The sequence below is a fragment of the Etheostoma spectabile genome, chromosome 9 (assembly GCF_008692095.1).
Source record: "Etheostoma spectabile isolate EspeVRDwgs_2016 chromosome 9, UIUC_Espe_1.0, whole genome shotgun sequence".
In the NCBI taxonomy this organism is placed as follows: Eukaryota; Metazoa; Chordata; class Actinopteri; order Perciformes; family Percidae; genus Etheostoma; species Etheostoma spectabile.
The window spans coordinates 6,892,489-6,899,953 of record NC_045741.1 but is presented as its reverse complement, the minus strand read 5'-3'; the positions used below and the strand labels follow the sequence as shown (position 1 = coordinate 6,899,953).

Sequence of the window (7,465 nt, the reverse complement as noted above, 5' to 3'; positions counted from 1 at the left end):
TCTCCTTCCAGTGGACTCCAAGGGTGCCCGTCTCAGCCCGTCTCAGTCCGTCTCAGCCCGTCTCAGTCCGTCTCAGCCCGTCTCAGCCCGTCTCAGCCCGTCTCTGCCCATTCAGCAAAGTCACTTTGGTTCCCAGTCGTCTCCGTCAAGAATCATTAAACGGTCGATCTGCTGCTGCATCCCAAACACGTCGGGGGGGTTTCCCCGTCATCATCAGAGATCGGGTGTGTTAGAGCTCTTCTTTTAAAAGCAGTTTGACGTGATAACTTCATTTGTGTTACTAGAGACTTGGCAGTTTTCTGCTTAATGTCAACAGGTATCAAATCCAATTTAGACTTTAGAGGTTACTATCTGAGAATAAGAAAAATGTCAACTGACAAAACATAGGCTACCTAACAAAAGAAAAACAAAAGCATATGAACTCTGATTAAAATCTATGCATTTTCTGAAACCTAACATCGTTGACCCATGGAAAAGACTGCTCTCTTAAAAGTCACTTTTAGCAGAATGTCTTTGTTGCTTCGTGCAATTTTGCTCCAGCAGATTTTTGCATTTATTTTGTTATTGTCCCTCCCCTCCCTGTGTCCTCCATCACAGACTTGATAATGGAAACCTCTGGCAAATGGAATTGTTTTAAACAGCTTTTTCCAGGCTGTGTTTTCCCTGATGAAACACATTTGTTTCTGCTGCTTTCCCTCCCTCAGACTTCCTCACGGAGCAAATGGGTCTTTTCACAGCTTCCCCCTCGATGTGTCAGAAAGATAAAATCTGCTCCGCGGAAAATTTAATTATCACAAATGGCGAGCCGAAGGAGCCGGGGCTTGCACAGACAGGGCCGCCCTGTTAACTTACAGAGGGAGATTCCACAATCATCATATTCAACCCCCGTTAATGCTTTTGGACGAAGGCTTTCTAACCAGCAGAGCGAGTGACGAGCACGTCTACAGATATGTCCAATAGCACTCAGTGCTGTAAATTATCACATGCTTGGATTGGTGCAGATCCTTTGATCTGGTTTGAGGGTGAAATAAGAGACAAAAAAAAACATGAATACAGGTTAGAATATACACATGGTAATCAAAAAGACCCCATCCATACAGCTAGCCCTCTTTTACTGACCCAGAATCTCACACTGAAACAAAATTTGGTTTAAAGTGTCTTAACAAGAGTGACATGACACTGTCATGAACTTGTCATGAAACATTATTAACAAGTCATAAATGTGTGTGACATAACTTGTCTTTTAGTAAGTGTCATTTGGTCTTGTCATGGTAAGTTTTGGTTAGTGTCATGTGTTCATGACAGTGTCACGTGTTAGTGTCATGTGTTCATGACAGTGTCATGTGTTCATGACAGTATGACCTGTTAGTGTCATGTGTTCATGACAGTGTCATGTGTTAGTGTCATGTGTTCATGACAGTGTCACGTGTTCATGACAGTGTCACGTGTCAAGTAACGGGTTACTGAAAATGTGAATCTCAGCATTGCCATTAAGTAGCGTACCGTTAAGTCCTAAAATCTTAAAAGAAAAAAAAAATCCAATAAAAGAAATCTGCCAACTTTTTAAAGATTAGTTCCAAGTAGCTTTGTCATTATATTGATGGGTCAGATAATTAAATCACTATAAAATAATTTGGGGTTCAGTTTTCTGAGGCATACAAACACAAAGAACACAAACAATGTTTAAAAAAACTACAATGTAATGTGCAAACACAGCGAATAATAGCAGTGCTGCAAAAAGAAATACTCAGTTTGCCCTTTTATTTTCATGAAACAAATCAATTTGTTTCAAAACTGATTCTAGGTTTAGATTCAGCTTTCTCGGCACTCAGTTGGCTTTTGTTTCTGGTTTCAAAATACAATACTACAGCCATGAAGACAGAAATAGTTCAACAACTGCTGGATGGATTGCCATGAAGTTTACATAATTGATAAAAGGACTGAGGAAGCATAGTGACAAGTCCGTAGCAACCAGTTCACGTGTTGAACTTGTTAATACCCATAGTGCTTTGTTGAATGGTCTCAATATTTTATTTGGCCAAGCTCTAACTAGAACAGACAGCATCAATGAAATGTTGGGCAGGGTCATGCCTTTTTTTCCCAATTCTTTTGGGAGGTCATAGAAAATGTATTCCAGGTGAAGGGAAGATCCCAAAACTCCACCGGTGGCCCCTAAAATAAAAAACAGTCCCTTATATAAACAAAATTCCTGCAAAACTGCTATTCCCATCAGCAACAAAATGTAGGAGAGTTGCACTCTTTGCCTGCAACAACAGCTGATAGCAAAGGGAGAAACAGATTTTTAAAAGCAGGGTTGTGACTCTGTGATTGGCCCATGTAAATTGTGTATGATTCTGATTGGTTAAGCAGGAAGGTGAACGCCTCCAACAGCTGATTCCATTTAGGAAGAGAGCATTGATTAAATTAGGTCTTTCTGAAAGAATTTACGCTGAGCTACATTTAAATCAGGAGAGACTAGTTGCAGATATGCAACAATTATACACAGCAAAAAATAGGACATTTATTAGAATAACAGCTGATTTGATTTAGGAGTGCACTGATTTAAAGTTAGGTCTTCCTGAAAGAATTATTAACTACATGTGCAGCTGTCTGAACTTAACCAGACGTTAACCCTTGTGTTGTCATTCCCTCAACATGAAAAAAAAAACACTTTTGTTGTCTCTATCTCAATGTTGTGTTGCTTTTCAAAAAAAAGCATTATGTTTTTTTGTTTTGTTTAACATTTTTATCGTTCCCCCCCCCATTGTACTTGTCCCTTTTATTGACGTTTTGTCACTTTTTCGACATTTTAGCCGGTTTTTCCAAAGTTTTTGACTCTTACCTGTAGCTTTTGTCACTTTTTCCAATATTTGCACGTTTTTCCCCCAGTGTTTCGTCGCCTTGTTCGACCTCCCGTATTTCTGACGTGAAAAACAACAACTTGGAAACGGGCCAAATTTGACCCCAGGACGACATGAGGGTTAAACCCTGGAGCAGCACATCACCAACGCTGACACAACCTGTTATGTTGTCCAGGTACGAGAACAAACACCCCCTCCTATGAAAGACACTGTAAAGTACGAGCTGCAGGAGGGAGCAGGCAACACATTTTTTTTTTATTAACCACATGATCAGGAATTTCTTGTTGTTTGTATTGTGACACCAAAGTCCTCCATAATGATGCCGTTGATCTGCAGGATGAGGACTGTTTTTTTTGGTTGGGTAGCTGTTACGTAACCGTGGCCGTTTAATCTCAGAGCGGTTGAGAATTATTCGGATGATCTAACCTTCCCACGATAGTCACAGTCACCGCGTGTCATTCAGACCGGGTTCCCTCAAGGTGAACCCGGTCTGAGTGGCGCAGGACGACGGCGGGGGGGGGGGACTGGAACATCGAGGCATGCACATGGAACAGGATGTCAGGACGGTTCAAAATTATGTTCAGTAATGTGGATTTACTCCCAGCAATCACAGTGCTTTAACGTTATTACAGGGAAACTGATGGAAATAGGCGGCAGCCTGCACGAAAATGTCACTGACCTCGCAAACAGGAGAATAACTCAAATTGGATCTCTCGCTCTGTGTTGGAGCCAGAGCCAAACACGGCAACAATCTACCCAACACTAATCGACATCTTAATTTAATGCACACGGTGTTGAGTCGCTGCAGTGTGTGCGTTATCGTGTACATCATCGTTGCTGTGAGCTATGCACCAAAATGAGCAGTTGACTATCCCTGTTAGCTGAGTGAAACGATGTCACGCAATTAGATTTTGTAAAAATATAAACAGCTGAGAGTGGCAGCGGTGGCTAATCATTTTTTGTTACTTACAGTATTTTCTCATCTTGAAGTAACAAACTTTTTTTCCATTACAACTGACATGTTGTCAAGCTTTGCGAAAAAAACCTATTGCTCGGCAAGTCCACTAGGAAATACCATTGTTGTTGTTTGTGTGTTATTCCCTATATCACAACATAATGTCCAAATGCAAATGGTGGTCATAACATTATGGAGATCTTCTTTTACTTTCTTTGAAGACAGAGAGGGATGACTTCATGATGAAGACTTGGACAGACAATGGAGGACCAAAGCTGTGGTCGCAAAACCATTTAAATTACAATGTCATCTGTAAACAAAGGGCCTAAAACAGGAGTATCGCTGCTTGTTGTGTGTAATACACAATGTTCTGATCAAGTTGTGACTAAGATAATTGGCCTTAAAAACTGCAAATGTCTATAACTCTTTTTAAACACAGATGTCACGTGCAGAATGTTACATGAGTATCATCCAAGGGAAAGATGCATTTCAAATCTATTTCTTTCCTCAACATATATGCATGAATCTCCAGATTTCTTGATCAGTGCATATTTTCTCTCTCAAGTGGAAACATTTTCCAATTTGGCCTTAGTTCATGCCCTCCTGAGTGAACACATGTCTACTTGAATATTTCCTAAACAATTTACTTTACGTTCAGTTGGCAATAAACGAGAGCCAAGTCAGTATATCTCTGACCAGAAGTTCCCCTGCAATCTGTTCCCCACATCTCCTTGTGTTTTAAAGGGGAGGCTGCGGGGAGTGGGGGGGGAGGATATTGAGAGTGATGGAGTCAGCCGGCAGGGTTTGGCAGGGCCGCGGAGCCCAATCTCACTCTGACAAGGTCTTAAATGTCTGCTTGTCTAGAGGTTGTGGTTTCAATTTTCCTCCTCTCCAATCCTACAGGGGACAAAGTAGAGCCGCCATAACCAACACCGCCACAGGTTCCAATCTAAACTCTAATGAACTGAGGGACTCTCGCCGTGTGTGTGTGTGTACTCGTGTGTGTGTGTGTGTGTGTGTGTGTGTGTGTGTGTGTGTGTGTGTGTGTGTGTGTGTGTGTGTGTGTGTGTGTGGAACTGGAAAGGGCGATACTTTACAGCTGGAAAAAGTTCAGTTAAGTAAAGATTATGTGTACTGTAGAACTATGTCTTCAAGTGTAACCCCTAAATCTTTTTTCATTTACAATTATGTAAAATGGCAAATTGACATAATTTAAAAAGCAAAACCCATTTATTTTAAGGATGCACTGATTTAACTTTTTTTCTCCTGATACCTCAACTCAGGTATATCTATTACCCCTTGTGCCTCAAATGGGACATTTGGGGTTTTTACATTTTTCAATACTTTTGTTAAGTGTGTGTTTTTCCCCCCAAAATTTCTGAAAGGCAACAGTAGCTCCTAAAATATGTCTCTAAACAGTCAGACACCTTAAGGACAATCGTGTCCCATTGCAAACACAATATACTTCATTCCACCGCCATTACTGCGTAAAATCATGCTTTATTTTATATGAGGCTTTCAATCTCTACTTGTTTGCTATGTTCATATAATAAATGATATTTTACTAGTTTCCAGTCGGTGCATTGTTGCTGTATTAGTGGATGTATAATGTGTTGTTTAAACACTGGTGTTATGTAAACAAATTGCCATTTCATGTGCTACAATTCTGAAAATATGTGAACATTTGGTAGTTACAATCATGACTGAAGTGGTTTAAAATATGTAACTCAGTGACAGTGGAAAATAGAATTAAAATAGAATTGTATGGCAGTTTTTGTCACAGAATTTCAAACTTTTTTTTAAAATGTGAGGCGCAGGAGTTTCAGTTTGGGCACATTGTGGCCAAAAAAACCAAAAGGGCAGGACAGACAGATAGTAATCTCCAAAAGGTCAAAAAGGCAGAAAGCTGTAGCTTGCAGCTGTGTAAGGCTGTACAGCGGTGCTTTGAGCCAAATCCTAGTTAAAGAAATGGACCAACAGATCCCGTTGCTCTGGACGGAGACCAGCGAAGGATATTAGAAACACTTTTCCGGTGATGGCCGAGCGTTACTGCGCAGCCTCCAACTGAGTTTGAAGACGTAGATGTGACGTGAGCAACCTGTCTGAAAGCTGTAAGTCTTCTGGTAGCTGTGCAAGAGAAATCTCAATCATTCCCAATCAGCAGAGACGGAGAGGTAGGTATAAGGTAGGAAATAACATAGGCACAAGCTAATTACTGCTAACTAACATGCTAGTTAACATTAGTCATTACATCTAAACAGCTAATGTGAGTCCAAACTGTCTGCGAGCTTACCCTGTACTATACGGTTATCCCTCTACTGTGCGACAGTAAGTTGCATGGTTATGACACAATCATTAGCCTATTTTTACAAAAACGTCTGCCATAACGTGAGATACAAGGTAATGGAGTCTTTTGTACAATGTCATGTTTCTTTAAAAATGAACAATGGACAAATAGAGTCTTTAAATGCTTCATATGTAGTTAATCACTTTCAAATTGGCGCTAAAATGCTGCCATAAGTGCTACGCTTAGAGAGGAGAGACTTACCCACTTGGTACTAACACACTGATGATTAGAAGCTTTAAAATTTTACCCTGGCTCCCATCGACGCTATACATGATACACTAGCATGTTAACATGAGCGAATTTGCATAACATTAGTTTCGCCGGTTGTTGGTTGGTTTGTTGTTGAACCCATGTTGGCGAAATTTGACCAACAGGACAACCCGTTCGCACTCTCAACTCGTCAAATACTGACGCTTGTTCAGTGGCTCTGTGTCAGATACCAACAGCAGCTCGACCGTAGCACTGTAAGATGATGTAGTACTGTAGTAAGAGCGCCAACAGTAGCGAGTAGTATCAAAGACCCAAAATCTGCGTAAAAAGGTTTGTTGGTTGGGGGGGGTTGGATGGGTCAAACAACACAGTACTTCACCCAGGAGATCATGGTTCATGTCCCTTTCTTGTCCCGTTTGTCACTAAAACATATGTTTTGTAACCCAACCCACAAACTTTTCCTAGACCTAACGGTTCCGTCCTTGTGCCCCATGTAAGTTAAATGTACGTCTCGACCCAGAGCGTCAAAAAGGGACGCCAAGGGTCCCGACCAAGAGCGTCTAAATATCACGCTAAAGGAGAATTTTTGCGTCAATAACAAAAGCAAAAGGCACCTGACCAAGCGTCGCTTTATGCAAGATGGGAGTGAGAATGTGTTGAGATGATGCCACAAGATGAAAAGTGAAGATCTTACTAAGATCCATTTTGAGGAGAGCTCCAGAACCAAATTTTATGCCAATCCACCCAATTAATGTAGAACCATGCCATCCATAGAGGCAACAACAACCCCCTAAAGGAATCCAGCAAGATATATGCCCTTAAAAACAAAAAAATCATACACTGCCAAGTCATACTTCAACCGCCAGTATTTTCACTAAAGGAAGTGTCCCAATCCAACACATTAAGGTTGGCCAAAAAACACTTTTTCTGTTTTATGAGGAAATGTTGAGAGTGCAGATATCAGAGGGGAAGCACCAGATAAAATCCCTCCTGTTGGCTATCAGTTGTTGTGATACTGACGGTGTTGAAGGAGAAATGGAGGCTCGCAGCTCTGGAGAGCAGTAAAAGAGAGTTATAATGTTATCGAGGACC

At 41.0% G+C, this 7,465-nt stretch overlaps 1 long non-coding RNA gene across 1 annotated transcript; it reads right to left on the bottom strand.

Moving 5' to 3' along the window:
- Positions 1 to 4,189: 4,189 nt before the first annotated feature.
- On the bottom strand, positions 4,190 to 7,033 carry LOC116695258 (uncharacterized). The gene is made up of 3 exons (XR_004333394.1): positions 6,882 to 7,033; positions 5,292 to 5,299; positions 4,190 to 4,201 (listed from the first exon to the last, which is right to left on the bottom strand). It is a non-coding gene; the product is annotated as an uncharacterized LOC116695258 (long non-coding RNA).
- Positions 7,034 to 7,465: the final 432 nt, after the last annotated feature.